At 43.9% G+C, this 12,217-nt stretch overlaps 1 protein-coding gene across 1 annotated transcript in view; it reads left to right on the forward strand.

Moving 5' to 3' along the window:
- The first annotated feature begins 1,092 nt into the window (after positions 1-1,092).
- Positions 1,093-12,217, forward strand: part of LOC116976759 (tyrosine-protein kinase receptor TYRO3-like) — an 85,356-nt gene continuing 74,231 nt past the window's right edge. Inside the window, exon 1 of the mRNA XM_033026651.1 lies at positions 1,093-1,451. The gene's annotated coding sequence lies outside the window, so the exon portion shown is untranslated. The remainder of the gene's footprint in view (positions 1,452-12,217) is intronic.

The raw sequence follows: 12,217 nt of genomic DNA on the forward strand, positions 1-12,217 counted from the left end.
TCACTCTTCAATTCTTTGGTCTACCACTTTTTCTTTAATCTGGCCCACTATCCTGTCTATCAACACCCCCCCCCCCCCCCCTCCCCCTCCTCACCTGTGACCTCTTACCTGCCAGACTTTGTCCTGCCCCTACTTTCTTCTAGTTTTCTCCCCCACCCTCCTCCCCACAATTAGTCTGTCCATGTTCTCCAGAGATGCTGCCTGGCCCACTACGTTACTCCAGCACTTTGTCTCTTTATCTTTTGTAACCAGCATCTGCGGTTCCGGTACCCACTATCCAGAGGCTCCCACTGCTAAAACAAGTTCAAATCCCATTTTGAGGCAGCAGTTTCAACTCGAATCAATTTTAATGTTCTGGAGTTTACAAATTACTGTTTGCGGGTGATACGATGGCACCAGTGAAAGCTGGCGACTCATCGGTCTCTGGCGGGAGGAATCGAGGTCTCCATGTGACTCTGGGACCACGACAATTATGTTGGCTCTTTTGTAACCCAGCAAAGCACTCGGTTGCTATGGGCAATACGCACCAGGCTTGACAGTGACGATCAGATCCCGAAAAAAAAGTATAAATGATCCTCGCTTGAAACACACTAAAGGGTATCTATTATTTAACACTATAATAATCAAATTTGAATCACTTTGATGAGATTCCAGTCTCTTACCCTGGCCAGCTAGTCTTTGCATAAATCATCTGAATCCCTCGATTCAGCCAGCCTTTAACTCATTCGTGTGTGGTGTGCCCATTATTCTGCAAAACATCTGAACCTTTAATCTGTCCAGCCTGTAACACAGACCTGGGTCTACTATTGTAGACAACTCCGCTTCCGTTTGGTCGCGCAAACGCATGCAAGGGGACAGGCCCTTTAGTAAGTCAGCGGGTCGGGGCGGGCAGCATCTCTGGAGAGAAGGAATAGGTGGAGTTTCGGGTCAGACCTTTCTTCAGCTCCGTTAGCCGCGCTGCCCATGAGAGATCTGCAGGCGGAGGGAGGGTCAGTGACTGAAAGCCGGCATGGTCGGCTCCGTTGCTCTGCAAATCGTCGAGGCAGCGAAGGAGAGTCTCCGAAGCTTTGCCAAGTCAACGTGAGAGCGAAGCAGAGCTAAATCGACTTCTTCTTCCTGGAGGCGCAAACTCCTCCTCGTTTCCTGGCCCGGGATCCATAGAGAGAACCGATGGGAGGTCCCTGTATATCCTCCCTCTCCAACAGCCCTGTCTTAGGTCGCTGGCAACGCCGAGGTGCTGGCCAGACGAGCAGCCAAGGCTCCCGAGGGGGAGGGTGATGGAGGTCTGTCTCTCCGGCCCGGGCCAGGGCTGACACCGCGGCCAGGGCGTAGAGCGGAGGTCGGGGTCCGGTGCAGCCGCCGGCCACTTCGTCCCCACCCGAAGCTGGGCTGAAGTATCTGGATGATTCTGGGATCGGCCTGACCATCGCCTTCTAGTCCACCTCACCTGGGTAAGTCGATGCCCCGGGGAGGAAAGTTTACGTGCAGCGCGAGGGCGGTGAAGTTTGACAAACTTTGACACGGTGGTCAGCGTTTGCCGCGTTGTTGCGAGATGCGATTTAGTTTAGTGTCGGCTGTGTGTGTGTGTTTCGCTGGCGGGAGTTCCCGATGTCCGCGGCAATCCCAGCCCAGGGCGGCGAGGAGCCGGGCAGTTGCGCGGGGCAGGAGGAGCGGCGGCGGGCACACCACACCAACCTCTCCTGCTGGCACCGTGGCCAAGCTGGTCGAGCCGCTGCCTCGCAGCACCACAGACCCGGGTTCGATCCCGACCTCGGCCGCTGTCTGTGGACATTTGCAAGTTCTTCATGTGAACGCCTGGGATTACGACGGGTGATCCGGTTCCTCCCCACGCACCCAAATACGTCGGGTTTGTGGGGTTAATTGGGTCCTGTTAATGGCCCGAGTGTGTAGGGAGGGATGATGAGAAATTGGGATCGCATAGAACTTGTGTGAACGGGTGATCAATTGCAAGCATGAACTCGCTGGGCTGAAGAGTCTGGTTCAATGCTGTAACTTTAAAAGCAAACACTTAATTCTGGAGGGAAGGGGGTAGGGCCAGCAAGATGTGGGCAGGGGAATTTTGCAGAGACGTTTGGGGATTTGCTGCATAAAGTCCTGCCGCCTCCTCACATTGCAGCGTGAGGAGTCACATCACAGCGATCTTCCCAGTGGGACCCCTGATGCCACACCAGATCCCTGATGTCACCTCACAATGGAATCACAGTGCAGTGATGTCACTTAACGGTGACGTTCTGTGCAGTGACATCATGGCCCTGTGACCTCACACAGTGTGCGGTATCGCCCCAGTGACATCACACCACTGCAGTGACATCACATCACAGTGACGCCACACTGCAATGACATCACACTACAGTGACATCACACTACAGTGACATCACACTGCAATGACATCACACTGCAATGACATCACATCACTGTGACTTCACACTGCAGTGACATCACACTGCAATGACATCACATCATTGTGACTTCACACTGCAGTGACATCACACTGCAATGACATCACATCACTGACATCACACTGCAGTGACATCACATCACTGTGACATCACACTGCAGTGACATCACATCACTGACATCACACTGCAGTAACATCACATCACAATGACGCCACACGGCAGTGACATCAGAAAACAGTGATGTTACGCTGCAACGTCACTGTGATGTCATGCTGCACTGTCATTGCATCACAGCAAGGGATGTCACCCTGTAGCTCTACCCTTTGCATGACAAGTCCTAGTGACATCACATTACTCGTTGGGATACTATAATGCATACGCTAGAAATGAACCACTGACTGCTTAGAAATAAGGCCATAGTTTGTTATTTTTAAGGACGGAGAGAATCGAGCTTGAGTTCAGCAGTCCACTCCCTGGCTTGAAACTGCTCTCTTGCCCATTGAACTTACCCTTGCTTCCACACAATCCTTGTTCCTGATGCACTAGATTCAAGATTCAGAGAGTTTATTGTCATGTGTTCCTGATAGGACAATGAAATTCTTGCTTTGCTTCAGCACAACAGAACATAATAGGCATGACTACAGAAACAGATCAGTGCGTCCATATACCATTATATAAATATATACACACAGGAATAAATAAACTGATAAAGTGCAAATAACAGATAATGGGTTATTAATTTTCAGAGTTTTGTCCGAGCCAAGTTTAATAGCCTGATGGCTGTGGGGAAGTAGCTATTCCTGAACCTGGTCGTTGCAGTCTTCAGCTCCTGTACCTTCCACCTGAAGGTAGCGGGAAAATGAGTGTGTGGCCAGGATGGTGTGGGTCCTTGATCCTGCCAGCCTTTTTGAGGCAGCGACTGCGATAGATCCCCCGATGGATGGGAGGTCAGAGCCAATGATGGACTGGGGCAGTGTTTACCTACTTTTGTAGTCTTTTCCGCTCCAGGGCGCTGAAGTTGCCGAACCAAGCCATGATGCACCGGTCTGCATGCTCTCTACTATGCACCTGTAGAAGTTAACGAGAGTCCTCCTTGGACAACCAACTCACTGTAATCTTCTCAGGAAGTAGAGATGCTGATGTGCTTCTCAATAATTGCAATCAGTGTTCTCGGACCAGGAAGATACTTGCCTCAGGGGCATGTACAAATGTTTAAAGTTTGGTTTCCTTTAGAATGCATCATTTAAGCAAAACACATAATACAGTGTAAGAACATATTGATGCTACATGTTTAATATGTTATAGAGGACTCCTCTACATCCATGCTGGTTAACCTCCTTCAGCTTGTGCTCTCTGTTGCCTCTTAAAACATTTCTGTCCTAATCTGCACCATCAAACAGGTGAGTTGATCATGGGGAACAAGGATATGGCGGACCAATTGAATAACTACTTTGGTTCCGTCTTCACTAAGGAAGACATAAATAATCTGCCGGAAATAGCAGGGGACCGCGGGTCAAAGGAGTTGGAGGAATTGAGTGAAATCCAGGTTAGTCGGGAAGTGGTGTTGGGTAAATTGAATGGATTAAAGGCCGATAAATCCCCAGGGCCAGATAGGCTGCATCCCAGAGTACTTAAGGAAGTAGCTCCAGAAATAGTGGATGCATTAGTAATAATCTTTCAAAACTCTTTAGATTCTGGAGTAGTTCCTGAGGATTGGCGGGTAGCAAACGTAACCCCACTTTTTAAGAAGGGAGGGAGAGAGAAAACGGGGAATTACAGACCAGTTAGTCTAACATCGGTAGTGGGGAAACTGCTAGAGTCAGTTATTAAAGATGGGATAGCAGCACATTTGGAAAGTGGTGAAATCATTGGACAAAGTCAGCATGGATTTACGAAAGGTAAATCATGTCTGACGAATCTTATAGAATTTTTCGAGGATGTAACTAGTAGCGTGGATAGGGGAGAACCAGTGGATGTGGTGTATCTGGACTTCCAGAAGGCTTTCGACAAGGTCCCACATAAGAGATTAGTATACAAACTTAAAGCACACGGCATTGGGGGTTCAGTATTGATGTGGATAGAGAACTGGCTGGCAAACAGGAAGCAAAGAGTAGGAGTAAACGGGTCCTTTTCACAATGGCAGGCAGTGACTAGTGGGGTACCGCAAGGCTCAGTGCTGGGACCCCAGCTATTTACAATATATATTAATGATCTGGATGAGGGAATTGAAGGCAATATCTCCAAGTTTGCGGATGACACTAAGCTGGGGGGCAGTGTTAGCTGTGAGGAGGATGCTAGGAGACTGCAAGGTGACTTGGATAGGCTGGGTGAGTGGGCAAATGTTTGGCAGATGCAGTATAATGTGGATAAATGTGAGGTTATCCATTTTGGTGGCAAAAACAGGAAAGCAGACTATTATCTAAATGGTGGCCGACTAGGAAAAGGGGAGATGCAGCGAGACCTGGGTGTCATGGTACACCAGTCATTGAAAGTAGGCATGCAGGTGCAGCAGGCAGTGAAGAAAGCGAATGGTATGTTAGCTTTCATAGCAAAAGGATTTGAGTATAGGAGCAGGGAGGTTCTACTGCAGTTGTACAGGGTCTTGGTGAGACCACACCTGGAGTATTGCGTACAGTTTTGGTCTCCAAATCTGAGGAAGGACATTATTGCCATAGAGGGAGTGCAGAGAAGGTTCACCAGACTGATTCCTGGGATGTCAGGACTGTCTTATGAAGAAAGACTGGATAGACTTGGTTTATACTCTCTAGAATTTAGGAGATTGAGAGGGGATCTTATAGAAACTTACAAAATTCTTAAGGGGTTGGACAGGCTAGATGCAGGAAGATTGTTCCCGATGTTGGGGAAGTCCAGGACAAGGGGTCACAGCTTAAGGATAAGGGGGAAATCCTTTAAAACCGAGATGAGAAAAACTTTTTTCACACAGAGAGTGATGAATCTCTGGAACTCTCTGCCACAGAGGGTAGTTGAGGCCAGTTCATTGGCTATATTTAAGAGGGAGTTAGATGTGGCCCTTGTGGCTAAGGGGATCAGAGGGTATGGAGAGAAGGCAGGTACGGGATACTGAGTTGGATGATCAGCCATGATCATATTGAATGGCGGTGCAGGCTCGAAGGGCCGAATGGCCTACTCCTGCACCTAATTTCTATGTTTCTATCTCTTACCTTTGACAGGATCTCTGCCCTAATACACTTGCTACCCAGCTGCAAGATTATCTCAATCATAATCTACTTCACAATGGTCCCCCACCTAACTACCCTGGTACTTCATGGAACGTAATATTTACTATTCTAACCTCACTGTGATGTGATGCAGGGTGATATTATCATGTGCAGTCCACTTAATCTATTCAATTGCACTAACCCACTACCCATTCCTTGCATTCTGTGTCTTTATCCAACCCACCTTACTCCAGCCCAACTCACTCCCTCCCAACATGCCTGTTTCAGATGAGCACTGTGCAGGCTCATCAGCGGATTGTCAGCGCAGTGTTGCTGCGACTTTCTGGTGATCCAAACACTCTCTGCAGTTTGCTCGATGACAAGCAGCTGGGCGATTGTTAAGCAAAGAAGATAGAACAAAAAGCTGGAGTAACTCAGCGGGACTGGAGAGGAGGAATGGGTGGCGTTTTGGGTCGAGACCCTATGGATTGTTAAGCAAACCGGTTTTCCGCCAGTGCCTCTTATGGCTGCATATCAAGCTGTACAGACTATTAATTTAAGTGGTAGAAAATACCAGGAAATACATTTCATGGCAGGACCGATTCCCTGTATTTTTCCCCTTGATGTGATGTGATGTGATGCAGTGATTAAAGAATTCCTTAAGATAGCCACAAGTAACGTTATTGATTCGTAGCTTAGTCTCTGCCTGCTGGAGGAAGAAGAACTCTCCCCCAGAGTTTTCTCTTGCCTGCCCATAGAATTGTCGTGATGGAACACAGAAGCAGTCCAAAGATAGACGCAAAAAGCTGAAGTAACTCAGCGGGACAGGCAGCATCTCTGGAGAGAAGGAAGAGGTGATGTTTTGATAGAGACCCTTCTTCAACCAGCATCTGGAGTTCCTTCCTACACATAGAAACAGTCCATTCAGCCCACTGGGTGATTAGTGCTGACCATCATGCACCCATTTCCATAATCCTACACATATTACATGTGTAGGAAGAAACGGCAGATGCTGGTTTAAACCAAAGATAGACACAAAAAGCTGGAGTAACTCAGCGGGACAGGCAGCATCTTTGGAGAGAAGGATTAGGCGATGTTTCGGGTCGAGACCCTTCTTCCGACCGAGAGTCAGGGGAAAGGGAACCAAGAGATATAGACGGCGGTGAAGAGATAGAGACAATTTAAATGATAGATATGTAAAAAAGTAACGATGATCAAGCAAACAGAACATTGTTAGCTGTGTGTGTGCAGGGTGAGAACAAGCACAGACAATGAGACTCAACAGGATAATGTTGAAGTTGATGTGGGGGGGGTGGATGGAGAGAGAGTGGATGCAAGGGTTACTTAAAGTTAGAGAAATCAATTTTCATACCACTGGGTTGTAAATTGCCCAAGCGAAATGTGAGATGGTGTTCCTCCAATTTGCGTTTTGCGGGGGAGAGAAAGGTTAGTGTGGGAATGGGATGGGGAGTTAAAGTGTTTGGCAGCCATGTCATTCTTCTCTCATTCCCGTCTTCTCTCCCCCTAGACTCTACCCCTCGCCCACACCGGGTGGCACGGTGGTGCAGCTGATACAGCTGTTGCCTCACAGCGCCAGAGGCCAGTTGTGATCCTGACCTTAGGGGCTGTCTGTGTGGAGTTTGCACGTTCTCCCTGATCACAAGGTTTTTCCTCAGATGCTCTAGTTTCCTCCCACGTCTCAAAAATGTGTGGGCTTGCAGGTTAATGGCCCTCTGTAAATTGCCCCTTCTGTGTAGGGAGTGGATGCGAAAGTGGGATTGACGTAGAACTAATGTGAACGCAAAATGCTGGGGTAAATCAGCGGGACAGGCAGCATCTCTTCATTTCTTCTCTCAAGAGGTGTTGCCTGTCCCGCCGAGTTACGCCAACATTTTGTGTCTATCTTTGGTTTAAACCGACATCTGCATTTCCTTCCTACACATTTGATCAAAGGTTGACGTGGACTAGGTTGGCCGAAGGGCCTGAGTCCATTCTGTATTACTAACCTAAACCAAACTGGGGCAATTTTGGCTTATCAATCTGGCTTATCAATCTGCAAACCCGCACGTCCTTAGGATGTGGGAGGAAACCGGAGCACCCCAGGCTTTTAAAGGAATGTCCGAACTTCACACAGATAGCACTGGAGGATTGGATTGAACCTGTGTAGCTGGAGCTGTGAGGCAGCGAATCTGCCAGCTACACCACCCTTCTTGTTGCATGTTGGAAAATGATGATGTGTAGACGTTCGTCAAGAACAAAGTCAGGCTTTGCTGAAGGGCTTGCTAATTCATGCAGCTATGCAGCTGGCACCTCCAGAAAACATGTTGTCGGGGCATAGCTACACTTTGTTGAACAGGAAACAACAGGTTAATTGTTTGGTAAACATATTAAAAATGTAAAGTCTCTCCCACCACATAATTTTCTCTGATGTACGGAGTTGAAGTATAATACATAATGACAAGGCTGACTTAGATCGATAGATTCTTATACACTAAGCAGCAAGGAAGGAATTTAATTATTGCAAAATTACTTTCGACTTTAGTTGGCAACCGAGTTCCTGCTTATTAGATGCAAAGTGACCTCATCTGTTCTGGAAAGTAATTCATTTGCTGACATCAAGCTGGACCTTAGTTTGGAAATCAAACACGATCTGGTGAGATGTGTCTTTCACTGGAGTAAGAAACTTGCTTTGGTTTCATTTCTTTGCCCAAACAGGAAGAACGAGTTATGCAGTGGGTGTGTTGCATAACAAGAGGAGTATAGGAGCAAAGAGGTCATTCTGCAGTTGTACAGGGCCCTAGTGAGACCACACCTGGAGTATTGTGTGCAGTTTTGGTTTCCAAATATGAGGAAGGACATTCTTGCTATTGAGGGAGTGCAGCGTAGGTTCACAAGGTTTATTCCCGGGATGGCGGGACTGTCATATGCTGAGAGAATGGAGTGGCTGGGCATGTATACTCTGGAATTTAGAAGAATGAGAGGGGATCTTATTGAAACATATAAGCTTATTAAGGGTTTGGACACGCTAGAGGCAGGAAACATGTTCCCGATGTCGGGAGAGTCCAGAACCAGGGGCCACAGTTTAAGAATAAGGAGTAAGCCATTTAGAACAGATGTGAGGAAACACTTTTTCACACAGAGAGTTGTGAGTCTGTGGAATTCTCTGCCTCAGAGGGTGGTGGAGGCCGGTTGTCTGGATACTTTCAAGAGATAAATAGATAGGGCTCTTAAAGATTGCGGAATCAGGGGATATGGGGAGAAGGCAGGAACGGGGTACTGATTGTGGATGATCAGCCATGATCACATTGAATGGCAATGCTGGCTCGAAGGGCCGAATGGCCTACTCCTGCACCTATTGTCTATTGTCTATTGTACATGACTGTGTTGTTGACAGCAGCAGTTCACACACAGGTAGTGAGCATTGTACATGACTGTTGTTGAAAGCAGCAGTTCACACACAGGTAGTGAGTGCGCGCGTGTGGTCCTCTGACACACACAGCCTGCATCTGAAGAAGGGTCCCATCCCAAAACGTCACCTGTACGTCTTCTCCAGAGATGCTGCCCGACCCGCTGAGTTACTTTGTGCTGGGTTTTTTAAGCAGCACCTGCAATTTCTTGTGTCCACACAGTTCCTTGATTCCACTGAATGAAGCTGTGTTCAGTTGAAGCACAGGATGCGGTTTTCTTTCACCAGGTGCCGGGTCAACACTGCCATGTGTAGAGCGAGCCTCCAAGGTGCCTGCATGCCCAATGTCACATATAGATAGGATTGTTTTTCTAAAAATCTATTTATTTATTTATTTATTTTTAAAAATTTATTTATTAGAAGTAGACATATTATAAAATGTAGTTACATATTATAGTAAAAAAAAAATTTTCATATACATCAGTCATACATTATTAAAATTTTCCATTATCAATTACTTCTGCTTCTAGTATTTTTATTTTTTATAGAAAGCGAGAAAAAGAGAGGGTAGAAAGTTACAAATAAAAAAGAAAGCAAAAAAAAAAACAACACAACAGAAAAACAAGGGAGGTGGAATGGGTTACCTGTAATACATCAATGGAGATAGGTTCGTAGGTTATAAAGTATAGCTTTTCATCTGTTCCTGAGTTCAAGTTTCAGCTGGGTCCTCGTGCTATGCCAATCTATCCCTTCAGATAGTTAATGAATGGAGCCCAAATTTTATGGAAAAGATCTTGTTTGTCCATTAAGACAAGTCTAATTCTTTCTAAGTATAGGGTCTCCGACATTTCCGTAATCCACATTTTAATTGTGGGGGTTGTAGGGCCTTTCCAAAATTTTAATATTAATTTTTTTCCGGTTATTATACTGTAATTGAGGAAGTTTCTTTGGTTTGTTGTGAGTGTTAAGCTTTGTTCTGATATTCCAAGTATTATTAATTTTGTGTCTGGGTCCAGTTTTGTATTAATAACTTCTGAAGTTATTTCAAAAATATCTGTCCAGAAATGTTTAAGTTTTATACAGTTTGCAAACGTATGTGTTAAATTAGCCTCTAAATGTAGACATTTATCACAAATAGGAGAGATTTGTGGGAAGATTCTATTTAGTTTTATTTTAGAGAAGTGTAGTCTATGTAAGACCTTGAATTGTATTAAAGTATGTCTGGCATTTAATGAACATTGATGTATTTGTTGTAAACTTTCGTCCCACATATCTTTCGTGATAGGATGACCTATTTCATTTTCCCATTTGTATCTATATGGTTCGGTCGGTGGTACCTCGTTATTTAGTAGGGTGTTATAAATATAAGCTATTAGTTTTTCAGTATTAGGATGCTTGTTCAGACATTCATCAAGAATTTCTGATTCCCTATTCCTGTAAACTTGTGTATTAGATTTAACATAATCTCTAATTTGTAGATATCTGAAGAAATTATTTGAGTGCAGTCCATAATTCTGTTGTAACTCTTGAAATGAAAGAAAAGTACCTTTCCCATAAAGATGTCCTATATTTTTGATTCCATGATTTTTCCATTGTGTGAAACCTTTATCCATAAAGGATGATTTGAATAAAGGATTATTTACAATGGGAAGGCAGAGTGGTATATTATTCAATTTTAAATCTTTTTTTATTTGTTTCCAAATTCGTATTCCACTATGTATTATGGGGTTTTCTTTATAGGTTTTTTTGTGCAGTTTTGTGGGGGCAAATATGATCGGTCCAATTTCAAAAGGTAGACAGTCTTCCTTTTCCATCATTAGCCAATCTGGTTGTTGATCCATTTCTTCCAGCCAAAAATTCATGTTTTTAATATGGACTGCCCAAAAATAAAATAAGAAATTTGGCAAAGCCAGACCTCCATTATCTTTGATTTACATAAATGTTTTTTACTTATTCTATGATTCTTATAATCCCAGACAAAACTTGTAACAATGGAATCGACTTTTTAAAAAAAAGTTTTTGGGATATATATCGGAATTAATTGAAGTAGGTACAGCAGTTGCGGTAAAAAAATCATTTTTATAGCATTAATTCTCCCAAGCATTGAAATGGGGAGTGTTTTCCAGTATTGAATATTCTTATGTAGTTTATTCAGTAAGGGTGGGAAATTTAGTTTAAATAAAGAGGTATATGTCTTAGTTACATAGATTCCTAAGTATTTAAATTTATCTTTAACTATTTTAAAAGGGGATTGTTGTATTGTATGTAAATTGAATTTTGTTATTGGCATGATTTCGCTTTTATTCCAATTGATTCTATATCCCGAAAACTGACCAAATTGAGTTATTAGATTTAATAGGTTTGGAATACCAGTTTCTAATTTTGTAATATATATTAGTATATCATCTGCATATAAGGAGATTTTATTCCTTGTGTCTCTAGTATTGTATCCAATATTCCTGGATGGTTTCTAACGCTTTCTGCTAGGGGTTCGATTGCAAGAGCAAATAATAGTGGGGATAGTGAGCATCCTTGTCTACAGCCTCTAGAGAGATTAAATTTAGTTGATAACATTTTGTTTGTTAATATTCTAGCTGTTGGGTTAGAATATAACAATTTAACCCATGTACAGTACTTCTCTCCTAGTTGAAATTTTTCCATCACCGAAAATAAATATGGCCATTCTACCTGGTCAAATGCTTTTTCAGCATCTAACGAGATAATTGCTAGCACTGCGTTAGGGATTCTATTGGAGTATATAATATTAAATAATCTTCTCAGATTAAAAAATGAATACCGTTTGGGAATAAACCCTGTTTGGTCGGGATGTATTAATTTGCTGATCACTAAGCTCAATCTATTAGATAGATTAATATTAATCTTAGTTAATATTTTCTGATCAGTATTTAAGAGGGCTATAGCTCTGTATGAACTTGGGTCTTCAAGATCCTTGTCCGTTTTTGGTATAAGTATGATTGTAGATTCATTTAGAATTTCTGGGAGTTTCTGTTGAGTATAAGCGTATTTGTACATTGTCTGTAGGCGTGGGGAAAGCAAATCATAATTTTTTTAATAAAATTCCGAATTTAGACCATCGGGTCCTGCCGACTTTCCGTTTTTTAAGGACTTTATTGATTCTTCAATGTCTTTTATCGTAATTTCAGCCCCTAGCAATTCTCTCTCTTTCTGATCTAGACCCGCAAACTTCCATA

This window comes from Amblyraja radiata, chromosome 9 (genome assembly GCF_010909765.2).
Source record: "Amblyraja radiata isolate CabotCenter1 chromosome 9, sAmbRad1.1.pri, whole genome shotgun sequence".
NCBI classification, from domain to species: Eukaryota; Metazoa; Chordata; class Chondrichthyes; order Rajiformes; family Rajidae; genus Amblyraja; species Amblyraja radiata.